Raw genomic sequence first — 12,944 nt, 5'->3', positions numbered from 1 at the left:
AGAGCTGGAATTTTATCTGTGCTTCTCTCATGCTTCATCAAGGAAATTCACATTTATAAAGCAAGAAGAATTGAAGCTGCACTTTGTTTTTCTCACAGTGAGAGGGAAGGGGAAAATGTGCAGGCAGGCTAGGTCTATAACATTGATTTGTAACCAACAAAGGAAATGTCTACTTATGAGACACAAATCAATGTAACCAGACTGTGAAAGTGCAAACAGAGATGTGAGAAAATTATTTGATCGTTAGTCTTCCTTTTGAAAAGACAGAGGGCCAAATTCTGCTCCCATTTATGAGTATGTAACTTCCACGAAACCCAAAGGAGACTTGCCAGTGTAATTATGGACAAAATTTCATGTGGTGTCCTTCTGATGGATGGAGGTGTAAGGCATTAGAGTCAGGAAGGGGGCTAGGCAGGAAAGGAAGGATGCTATAGCAAAGAGGATATGAACCAAGTTTTGCTATTAATGAATTGTAGGTACAGAAAACATATTGATGTTCCCTCCCATGTAGAGGTGACCTGTATGAACTGTGCACCTTCTTAATTCAGCTGAAATCTTAAAACAGTTTTCATTAATCTGAGAATTTGTTGCCACAGGCAGAGATGTTTTCTTGGAGATGGACTTGTCTCCTGAGAATAATCTAATCTTGCAGATTCTAAACTACAGGGTCCATTATCTAGAAAAATCCTATATTAACGATAAAACCACTGTGTTTTGAAGATAGGAAGAAAATTTGGCATTCTAAGTCCTTTTGGCACATGGAAAGTAACAGATACCAATTTGGGAGTGAACCCCTTTATTCTTCCATGGCTCGTCTTTAAAAAGACAGTCTGCTTCTCAGATGGGGGGACTTCGTCTCCCCTGGAGCTATTTGCACCCCCAGATTTACCCTGTAGGTTGATAGAATTGGTTGTGTCCATGCAAAATCAATTTCTGAAGCTGTGGTTTGATGGCATAGTGGATCTCAGTCATAAAACTGTATCAAAACCACTGTAGCCATGTAACACAAAGTGTTATCTGGGGTAAATTCTCATACTGATTTGAATGTTTTCAGAACAAATGGATTAACTTTATATCGCAGGCTTTCTATCAGATCAGGTATCACCCGTCTGCGCCGCTCTGACTTCGGGCTAGATTATATATCGTCTGTTCTCTTGCAGCAATACAAACTCTTGCTAATTTACCAGTAATGTGATCATGTGCCCATGCCCAAACCAGGTCAGATCTATACTGCCAGCTGATCCTGTAGTAACGGCTGTGGACTGATAGCTTGAGTCTGTTCATTAGTGGGGGAAACTCATCTCGACTTCAGTTTCAAAAATACAGCAAAGCAGAGGCAAACTGCCTTCTTTAGCTGCACACCCTACTCCAGTCTAGGCTTTCGTCCCTCTTCACCTTCAGCAGTTCCCTGTGTTCGCACAGGTACTGGGTTTTCCCCATATGTCTCCATGAAATTCCATTAGTGCAGTCACTGGAAAGAGAGAGGCCAACACATACACAGTTTTAAAGGCTTGGGACTCATTTGGAGAGGTAGATATTTTTATTCTGGTTAAACTACTCTAATTCCTGTGGATATTGTTTTATTTATGCCACAATACAAGATTAAATCAGGCCATGGCTTCCCAACAGGCAAACAAAGCTAGTCTAAACAAATTATATTTTTGAAAGCTTTTGGGATAAGAATAATTTTGAATCTAAAACGCATCAAAGTGACATTAAATAACAACAAAAAGCTTACATTCATTACAAGTTAAATTCCCCTGTACAGAAGAAGGTGCAACAAGTTCTGTCATTTTACTTTGTAAGCCAAAAAAAGTCCTCTTTTTGATTTTTCTGAACTACACTTGGCCATTTGAGATGGAGGCAAAACTCTCCCTGGCACTTGCCCCCAACTCTCACATGTAGTGAATATTTCCCCTTGGGTGCTCTTTGTGTCATGATATCTTAAAATAAGTGTCTTTCTGTCAGGCATTACTCTTATATAATACATGTTGTCATCTGGAGTGAGGCACAGTTGTGCATATTTAGCTGCTTTGCTTTGTAATGCGTCATTACAAGTGACCAAAAACATGGTACAGGAAGTTGTTTGTGTGCTTTTTTTCCTTGTTTATGCAACTCCCAAGCAGAAAATGTTCTTGAGAGCAGATGGTACAGAAAAGTCAATTGCAAGTTCCGTTTTCCAGATGCATAGATGTTTCATGTCTACTTGAAGCCAGTTCAGATGGCTTTGTAAACTTGAGTCCAACTTTTGTTTAACCTTTTACTGGGTCACCAGTTAAAGTGTTTCCTACAGGAGTTTCAGCCCTAACAAAAATAACCTGAGTGCACAAGATCAATTGTGTTCTCAGATGTTTAGCTGGAATCTGGGCAATACTGTTTTTTTAGCAGGAATGCTGAAAGTTCAGCAACTGATGCATGTTCTAGGGTTTCCATTTGCTTCTCTCTTTCAACTTTCTAAATAATATGTTGTAATGCAGAGTGGCCAATATCTGAATTTCTTCCTGTTTGACAAGGGGATTACTAGACGGTGAAGGCAAATTAATTTGACTTCCTACAGAAAAGGTAAGAATTTCTTACCCTAGAGCAGTAACACAGTCAGCTCATGACTGCACGACACTGATAACCTACAGTTTACAACTCAGCAGGTTTCTTGTTTGATTTGGGTTTTTTTGCTGCTGAACCATAGGCTTTTATTTGATAACAAATAAAAGTACCAGTCCAATTTTTTCCCTGTTGCACCAAAAGAAATCTGTGTGAGATCATATGAGTATCACAGACTTAGTGGGAGGGCATCCATGAAAGCTGGTCTTCAATTGTTGGCCAGACCAGTCAGTTTGTGAGTTCAAATACAATTTATGTTTAGTTCATTTCGGACTTTACTGTAAGGTGATTTGTGGATCCAAGAAGTAAGACACTTGATCCCAGAATAACAATACCAAATTGTTAGTCATTGTCCATAGATCCCAAGAAATAGGAAAGTATGATTTCTCAAAGATACTGCCTGGCTATATGGTATGTCTTGATCAGAAGTAGGCATAGAACCAGATTCTGACATCTGATCCACTAAGTTTTATTGTTTTCAAATAATCCCAGCAAACTTTCAAGAAAGATTATCCAAGCTAAGAAAGATAATAGATTTAGAAATGAAAGCTCAAGGAGAACATTTTTTATATGTGATCGGTTAAGTTTTTAACTGCTTATTCACGTGTGTTTTATTCACACAATGTGAAGAAATGAACCTAAACTGAAATCTCAAAGCTGAACAAATTCAGAAGTGAAACTGATTTACCAAATCCCTGCCTTCAATTCCTCTCTTACACTGAGATAATATAGAAGTTTAGGGTGACTGAAGCCTGGCTCTTACATTGGTAATACCATATAATCCAATCTGAGATGCCTGGATATGGTGATTGATGACAAGAGAGGTCAGAAGGAACAGGTTTCTTTGGAAAACCTTGTGAAACAGTCTAGAACCACACTATTTGCAAACCAAGCCCCTCAGAGTTCAAGAAGCACCTGGATGGCGCTCATAGTTATATGATTTAGTTTTAGTCATGCGAGGAACAGGGAATTGGACTCGATGATCCTCATACGATCAATTCGAGATATCTATGATTCTGTGATTCCCTCCCTTTGAAGAGTCTTGTGTTTGTTATTCACCAAAATCAGGATACTATAGTTGATGGACCTGAATCATGTTTCTCTGCAGAAGAATGTTGTCTCGTTGGGAAAAGGACGGGCAGCTCAATGTCTCACAGAAAAGCAGCGACATTGCCAGTGAAAATTTCTTCTTTAACCTCCTACTGAATGAAAGTTCAGATTTTTTGTGACACCATAGTAATCTTCAGAAACTCCTCCTTTCTGTGGACCACTCATGGATTACAAAAATAATTATATTTTCAATTTATAAAGAAGTTTCATTTGAAGACGTCATCATTAATTTGCACCATTCTCCATTAGGCTGGCAGTAATGAGGGAATTGCGTATTGTTGTTTACTTTTCCAAGGGGGAAACTGAGAGGAGGAAAAATAAGGTTCGTCAGAACTATGAGAAGTACCAACTTGATTAAAATGTGGGCCTTCCCTAAGAGACAGAAGGAGAGTTAAAATCTAGAAAGTTTCAAGCTTTCAGGCCAGGATTCAACCATAGCCCTCACCATTCAATGGTCACTCAAAACCAAACAGAGCTGTCGGGTTTTGGTTTTGCTCCTTTTTGCTGCTTGGGCTGAGAAGCAAGTTGCACGTACTGGACTGGCTTCTCAATAAGTGAAAATGGCATTTCAAAATAATAGTTGTCTGGTCCTGCAGCTCAGAACTGTCATATTGCATGTGAAAAGCTCACTCCTTCCCAGAAGTGAAGTGTAGAAAGTAATATGAATATGTGTGTGTGCGTGCATGTGGATGTGTCTGGTCTGGGACACAGACAGATTCCCTACCTGGAAATGGCTTGCTATTATTAGACATGCAGTTACCAGGGGTTATGTAAGACAATTGAAGCTCTGTTTTTTAACGGAGACATGATTCATGCTACGTGTAGTAACAGTAACCACCTCCAAATGAGACAGAAAGCAGATACAGACAAAAGGCTGAAGAAATCAATGCTGGCTGAACACAGCCATCCTCCTGATACCTGCTGCCTCTCAAACAGCCTTCAGGTTATCAGCAGCTGAGGTTGATGGCAATTCCAAAGACTTCTGGAGTTACTGAGCCAGTGCATCTGTGTCAGTGGTGTTTGGAGGGAGTGGCTGAGGCTGCAGGAGCTCTGAGGGGTGACAGCATTGGGCACACTTTGCCATGTTCCCAGCAACGTCTCTGGTGTTCTACAGGAGGCTGAGGGAGCTGTGAGTAGAACTAGCACTCCTACTCTATTTTCTCAGTTACTCCTGCTGGGAAAGGCTGGAACCAAAACAACTTTTGGCTCCTCTGCAGTTAACACTTCTACAGACATTTTTATAGTAACGTGGAGGGAGAGTCGAGACCTGGAGTAGCTTTGAACTTCTGCCAGCAGTCTTCATTAGAGCAAATTGTGAAATCTGATTGAACTAGAATAGCTCTGAGCTCCCCTACAGCTAAGATTCCTGATCCATCTCCTATGGTACTTCTTGCCGGTCATGGCACAGATTAGAATATCTGCAAGCGCCCTGATAATTTTGTTCATCTGGGCAATTTTCTTATAACATTTTCTGTCAGGAAATAGCAGGAGTAAGGTAGCTGCCAGATTCTCTGCAGTCTCCTCACAGAATTTCTTTTCTGATAGGAAAAAAGATTGACTTCAGACACTGGTGGGGTGCTGATTTACGGTGTCACTTTCCAGAAAGAAAAGGTGGGGAAGTTGCTATTGGGTCACCTCAAGTCACTGCCATTCCCTACCTTGTCTCCTGTTGGAAGATTGTGGATCTCCTGTAAAATTTCATTTCAGCATCATCTTAACCATTCTGTGTAGTAACTTCTGCTGTCAAGGAAGAAGATGCTGAAGATTTGCAAATGGTCTTTTTAACACTCAGGAGACAGCCCTCCTACGTTAGCAGAACTTACCCAACAACAGAGCCAACTGCCTTCAGTTTCATTCAAAAAAGTTTTGAAATGACCAGAGAAGAGGCCTCTCAGAGCCACAGAAGAGATCTGAATACTGAATTCCAATAAATCCCAAGAGTTTATCATTTGCTAATACTGAAGTAAGAATAACAACAATTATTGCTATGCTATTTTCCTTAATGCATCATGCTGCATATACTGCACAGAGTAGAAATCACTGCAGCTACTATTAATGCTAGTAATCATTCTCCATCAACCACACTGCATACAGTTTTAAGAGAAAAGTGAAAAATAACTCAGAGTGCCTTAAAAATGGTATTGTAGTCATATCCTGACTCCGTGTTTTCCTGGCACAGGGTGTTTAAAACCCAGATCTGAATAACACAGCTGGCACTGACATCTCTACATTTCAGGCATACTTAAGAAAAATCCTGTTTTGATGCAGATGATACATAACTTTAAAAAGCAAATAATTATCACAAATATACATCACACCTCAGGACACACTGCTGTCAGTGACTTGACATTTCAAATGATGAGTTTCACAAATGTGCATAACCATCAGATTTGATTTAACAATGTTTTAGAATAATTCACATGCTCATCTAGAACTTTTTCATTGTGTTTTGGCACTGAAGCATGAAACAGGAAATCTACAGTGGGTTTCTCTTTGCATATGAGGAAGCAAGGGCTTTGATCAGTTTTTCATACTCCAAGGCTGTAGTCAGTTATTCCTCAATGGATAATGAAACCAAAGCCCACAGTGACTCTGTTTCTCTGTGGATCCCCTATGATATTTTATATATAGTTTTTGACATAAATCAAACAAGCTTTCATTTGTACAGTTTGAGGCCAGAGGCAGCAAACACACAGGAAGAATGGTATGAGAAAACATGTTCACAGTGCTTTTTACCTAGTCTTTTCACTGTGTTGGTTACCAACTCTTTAATGAATGACTTGCAAGGGAAATCTTCAGAGACAGGAGACAGTCATCCAAAACAAAAAAAAAAGTTAGAAATCATTTTAATATTTTTTGTGACTGTCAGTAACGCAGTTGTTTAGCTCAGCATTCAGGCAGTGGTGGTATGAATCTTAAAACTTAAGGAAAAGATTCCTTGTCTCAGAATTTACCCCTCAGAATCCATGCAAACAAGATTTTTAATATAAACCTTCCTCTAGTAAAGGCAGGTAAAAATCATGCCAGCATCTTCCTCTCCTTATAAAACAATTCGCATAATCAAAGCTCAGGGAGAGGGAAGAATTCCATCAAGAAGATGCTGGGTTTTGTGGGGGGAGAAGAGTGTTCAATTTTTCTGTGTACCTGTTTGATAACCTGGATCTTGGTGCTTGAGAAAACCAGATGTATCTGTGAAATTGTTATTTCCTAGTTTACCTTGATGGAGATGGTTCTGTGACAAATGGATCAAATACATGGAAATTTATAGCTGAAATTTATTTCCTTGTCCTACAGAGAATTATACCTTTAATTAATGTAAACAGTTTCTCATAGTCTCTGCAAGCAACAAGTCGTGAAAAAACCAGTATTTCATTACTTTTATCAGTTGCCATTTTGTATCACGTTCCATACTTATGACGATGTACTTCCAACTTGTGACTGAGATCATCTTTCAGCATAAGAACCACAAATTTGGTGGCCAGACATCGATGCATCAAGTGCTGTACCATTGTGACCAGGAGGGAGGTCGTATGGCAGAACCAGTGTCAACAGTGTAAATCTTCATTAAATTGTGTTTTGTGTTGAGATTATATGGTCCCTGCACTTAGTTGAAAATACATTTTCAGTTTGAAAACCTGGTTACTGAAAAACATGGAGATCTGTTCTTTGAGAATAGATTCAGTACTTTCTTCACTTCACCAACATCTGTGGGACTGAGGGTTTCAGGATTTAGGCCAAAGTACTTGTAAGGACAGCATTCAATGAAACTAAAGCAACGTTTAGGAAAGGAGGAAAAAACTCAGCTCATTTTCTTCGTATGCTTTCATTGTTTTTGTTCTTCCTGAAAAATAATGTCCTTTCAGATTTCGTTTGACATCTCCATGATGTTGAACAGATTCGGAGAAATCACCAATATTTTGACAGGGTTCCTTGGCAATGAAATGTTCATGAAGCTCATCTGTCATGAGCTAATCTGGCTCATCTAGCCAAAGCAGTAGCTTAGGCGGATATATTACTGTAACAATTTAATTTCTACACATTTTCTTTGTCTCTGGTGATTGCAGTGATGGCAACTCATATTTCAGTTGCAGAAACATCAGTATTAATTGCAGCACAACTATACCTTTGGTTTTGTGAGAACCCTGCTTAAGGCAGTGTCGTGTTGTCCAAGTGCCGCCTTCTTATTAACAAGGCAATAGTCTGATTGCACTGGCCATCCTCGGTGTTCATGGCTTCAAAACCTTAACCTCTTCCATTGAGTTTCATACCTTTTAACCTACAGCATCAGCACATAAATGCCTGAGGTTGTTTATACTCTCAAACTGCTTCTGTAAATTCTAAGTATCTGTAGAAAACTAGCACTCAAGATTCAGCTACCAGCATACAAGCACTGCCCACAGATCAATCTGTTCCCAGAAAAGGTTACGTAGGAGCACAGAAGATTTACTCCATATTTGACCAGCAGCATAAAATTACGAATTTATCTATTTGCCTCAGTCACACCCCTCTTTAATGAACTATTTTGGAAAGTATGTGGTTTTAACATTCAGGTACAATTGAGAAGGTTCCATAGTAGGAATATAGAGAATTCTGTGTTGTATACCCAGCAATGTTTTGCCAGAACAAGATAATTTTAAATTAATAATCATGTATATAATTATACACACATATAAATATATGGTTAATGGATATGTATATATCTACATATGTGTACAATACTGTTTCTTTGTGTTACCACTAGTGAAAAGTGGTCTGACACACTGCCATGGTTCAGTCTGGCATCATAGATTTTTGTATTCCTTTAAATCTTTAGCTGAATGTTATATCAGGACTTTTGTTGACCTGCTTCTGCTCTCATTAAGCCCACCAACTGCTGACATTTATTTGCCTCTTCCTGGTGTCAGTTATCTTCACCATTTCAAATCAGGTGTGCAAAGTCCAAACAGTTGCTTAACGCTGCCTAACGTGGCTTTACCCTGCTCTACCCACAGTGAGGTGTAGCCAGTGCAGCCAAGAGGGCAGCACACATTGTGCTTGGGCACCATCTAACCAGGCTCACCTACAAGTGTGGAGTTTATACACCCAACACACTAAGCATGATGAGATCTTCATTCATGGAAAATAGGCAGCACCCGGATTTAGATCTTCAATGAGAGAGAACTTTTCAAAATGTTCAGGGTTGAAGCCTTGTACTGCTGTACCTGGTAGGAGGGGCCATTTGGCATGGGAAGTGGAAAGGAAAGTCAATAGGAGAAGAGTTATCCTTTTTGACCTGAGCTCTTAGGTATGGGTAGCTGTTGCATTGAGAATACTGCTTAGAAATAGAACGGAATACCAGAAGAATAAACAGACAAAAGTGAGACCTTAAAAATGCCTATTCCATGTGCCAAAGTCAAATTTAAGAAAAGAATTGCAGCTTAAGAGCAGTGAAATTTTATACTATCAGATAAAAGGCAGTGAAAGAAGGGAAAAAGAAACAGATGCAGACAAATAATAGAGGGACAAAAAGTGGGAACATAATGTAGACTTTCCTACAGACTACTTTGCTATTCTGGATTTCAGTAGGTACCCCCTGGGACTTCAGGGAGAGATTTTTTTCCCTAGTACTATTGCAAACATGTCCTTGTGGGAAATTTGCCTTTACCAGGCTAGAGCAGTCTAGCCTCTTTAAACAGTCTTTCTGCAAATGTCTAATCCATTAACAAATTAATTTCTGAATTTCAGACCATACTGATAGTGGACATACAGTGTTCCCAGTAGAATACAAAAATGAGCAGTTTCCTGTCCTGAATGAAGCCTTGACTATTGTGAAAAAGTCATAGTTATGGCCTTCTGATAGCATGTCATGTGTTGCTAAATTTTTATGTTTTCTATGGCACAAGTTCTGGCCTCTGTTGGAATGGTGGTTTTTATATCAGTCCATCTTGATCTCTGTATAAAGACACTGGGATTGGATATCTACCTGCAGGTAGTCAGTGGCCTAACCTTGTTCTTGTAACATAAATGCTGTAGTCAGTCGTAGTCAGAGGATGTACCTTCTTTTGAATAAGAAACACTAAAATACATCTGAAATAACCCACTTCATGCAGAAAGTTGATTCTTGAATGTTTATTGATGGCTAACACTGATGTTCTCATCTCCTCTGCTACTTCCAGAGAGAAAAAGTGACCAAAAAAGAATTAGATTTAGCTTAGAGAGCCCAGTCTGAAAATATATCATGACTGTGAAAGCATCAATTAAAACTGACCCCACCTTACTCAGGAGACCTGTACAATATGTGAATTAAGATCAGACATGCTAACTTCTAAGGCACAAGCAAGTTATTTTTCATTGCCTCATGATCGACAGCACTGTACCAGCACAGCAAATAAGAATAATCAGAAATAAGCTCACAAGAAGCTCATCTTTTAATTTTTTCATTACTAGGGATCACAGGAAAGGCAGAAGGAAGCAGCATTCTGAAGATATCAGGGAAAAGACTATTGCAGGGATAAAATAAATAGCAATTAAGTAAAAAATTGAGTCTGCTTGATCAGGACTCACTGCAAGAAAGTAACAGAAGGCTGTGGTACCAGGTCTCAAGCAAAAAAAGGGCTGTTTTCATGACTGTCCCTTGCTGGTCAGACATACGAGTGCCCCTAACAAACTGGGAATATTGAAGGTGTTTGATGGTGTCTCTGAGCAGACGGGAGTACATCCAGGGGGAGAGACAGAAATGTCCTGCAGGGAACCAATCTAGAAAAAGCCAATTTCAGGACCAAGCACCAGCAGTAAATTGATGTTTATAATATTTAAGTCATCTGTAAAGGAAATATGATGGTGTGTTGTGTAAGGAGCAGAGTCAGGCCAGTGATTGCTTCTGTGTGTTTTAAGTAATACAATATGACAGACCACATCAGATCAATGGTGCTGATTAATGAACAGCTCTGGAAAGGTAGCTAACAAGAGATGAAAGGGTCAAGACACACATTTCAGGAGGGAGAAGAACGATCAGTGCCTAAGAATACAGAGTTATGGTCCTGGAGTCCATTAATCATCAGCACTATTATGTAAAGTACCACATTTTCTCCTGACTTTATGCCCACTGCAACTGCACTGAAGTCAGTATAAAACTGACCTAAAGTGTACATCTTAAATCACAATCTGTAGTACATCACTGCTATCATAAAAGGGACCTTCCTTAATAAAAACACTGATAGAATTAATGTTTCTTACACCCTCTAAATTAACAGATAAAACTTGGAAAGATCAAGGTGGGATAAAAGTGAGCATATATAAAATGCCCAAGTTATTACCATTAGTGGGAATATTTAAGTAATAAAAGTCTGCACTTCTGGAATGCATTCATGCAGAAAACTTATCCTCCAAAATCTTAATTAAGCACACAGTACCTCATGGAGCAGGAACATAATGCTTTCCTTTTCTGGATAGAGAAGCCCATGTAGAGAGGGAAGGAGTTACTTAACCCACTGTCATGCATCCCATTCCTCTGTTGTCCTGCTTGCCTCTCTTATGGTCAAATATCCTTCTCCTCTAACTTCTCCCAAGATTAAGTCTTTTAGAAAAACTTGAAGTGTTTCCTTCTCTGTTGCACCCCCCATGTCTTCAGAAACACCATCAGCTTTGCTGATTTTACATATTTAAAAAGTACCTAACAACTGATGAGGATCTCTGTGCTTTATGCTCATTACACTGGAGGAAAGAGATATCTCTTCCCAGGCCATAGCAAAAAAATATGGAGCAAAATGGAGATATTTTAAGTATTGCCTTTCACAGAGATTCCTGTGCCCAGATTTTGTAGAAGACTTTGAACAGCCCATTTCTAACAACTTGTCTGCCTGACCCTTGATGTGAAGCCAGATTGAGTGCTAGGCAGTGCTACAAGACAGAACCACTTGGATTGGGATCCCAGAGATTAGAAGAGCAATAATGACAAAAAAAGAGAGGTGACAAAATATGTAGGATTAGTACATGCAGTTCTTAGGCTTCTCTTGTGTGAAATTAGGAGTGAAGTGAGCAGGAGTTCTGCAAAGTAAAGACTAAAGATGCAATCCTGTGATTTTTCTGCTTCTAGTACAAGTTAAAAATGCATGTTAACTGAAGTACTAGGCAGTCGTTAAGGCACATGGGATTTATGCCTTAAAAAGGTGAGGAATAGCCAGATAAAAGACAGACCTATGAGTGCAATGTGGATAAAAGAAACAAGGTCAGCATTAATAGAACAGGTGGGGCGTATATGGAAGTGGGAAGGAGAGCTTGAAAGTAAGCCATGCTGAGTGTTAGCAAGGGCTTAAATCTACAGAATCCTTGGGCGCTGCTGCACCTTTGAAATTCAATTCTTGGTACTGGTGAAAGGTGTCACTGTTTTATGTAATTCTTTTGAGCTAACCTGATGCTGACATATGGTTCCTCTCCCAAGCCCTGGTGAAACTCAGAGGTTTAGGCTAAGTTGAGGATTTTTGTGTGTGTGTGTGTGTGTGTGTGTGTGTGTGTGTGTTTGAATTTACTTAATTTGCAATTCAAAGCAGACTCCAAGAGGGAAGAACCTACAAAAACTGGAATCAAAGAAAGTGTTTGCTTGAGCCCCTGTGAAGTGTAGCTGCCAGGTTTCATGTGGCCTGTTGAAATCAGTATGTAGTATCTATCCCAGTCACTAATAATCATCATCATTACAAAATGTGTGAATTGCACATAAAACTGAATGTATATTTTGTGAAGTACATTATTACAGTGTCATCTAAAATCCTTCATTGTGTCTGTTGGCACTCATTCCTGTGTTCCTGCTGCATGAACAGTGGAGTTTTTTTCTTGTTTTGCATTTACAGAGATAAATTCCAACTTGCACAGTGACATTAGCTACCTGTGAAATAACAATTACATCTCTTATCATTTTTTGTCCACCTTCTTGATTTTTTTGATAAAGCAAATATTTGCTTTTCTTGTCTGATCAGAGTAGGCAAAATCATTTCTTCATGGAAATAGCACCAGTGGCTTCACTGTATATGATGTCCTGGGAGTTCTTTGCATAAGTGAAGTAAGCAGGATTCAATTCTGTCCCTGGATGTTAACTTCAGATGTACTTCCAACATCCACAATGAACCACCCAAGGATCATAGGAAGCTAGCAAAGGCAGAGTTCTATAAGTCTAGAGAGGCATTCAAGTCCCCTAAAAATGTAAATACTTCCAAAAACTTAGGTCTGGATGGTGAAATCACCCTCTAATAAATACTGGA

The 12,944-nt window shown here is 39.2% G+C and overlaps 1 protein-coding gene across 14 annotated transcripts in view; it reads left to right on the top strand.

Annotated features, from left to right (window-relative positions):
- ZBTB20 (zinc finger and BTB domain containing 20) overlaps positions 1-12,944 on the top strand; it is a 449,521-nt gene that overhangs the window by 401,391 nt on the left and 35,186 nt on the right. The window lies entirely within an intron of this gene.

This window comes from Manacus vitellinus, unplaced genomic scaffold, assembly GCF_001715985.3.
Source record: "Manacus vitellinus isolate BGI_N305 unplaced genomic scaffold, ASM171598v3 scaffold_28_pilon, whole genome shotgun sequence".
NCBI lineage: Eukaryota > Metazoa > Chordata > Aves > Passeriformes > Pipridae > Manacus > Manacus vitellinus.
Note: the sequence above shows the minus strand (reverse complement) of the source record. Positions and strands in the feature narration are given on the sequence as shown.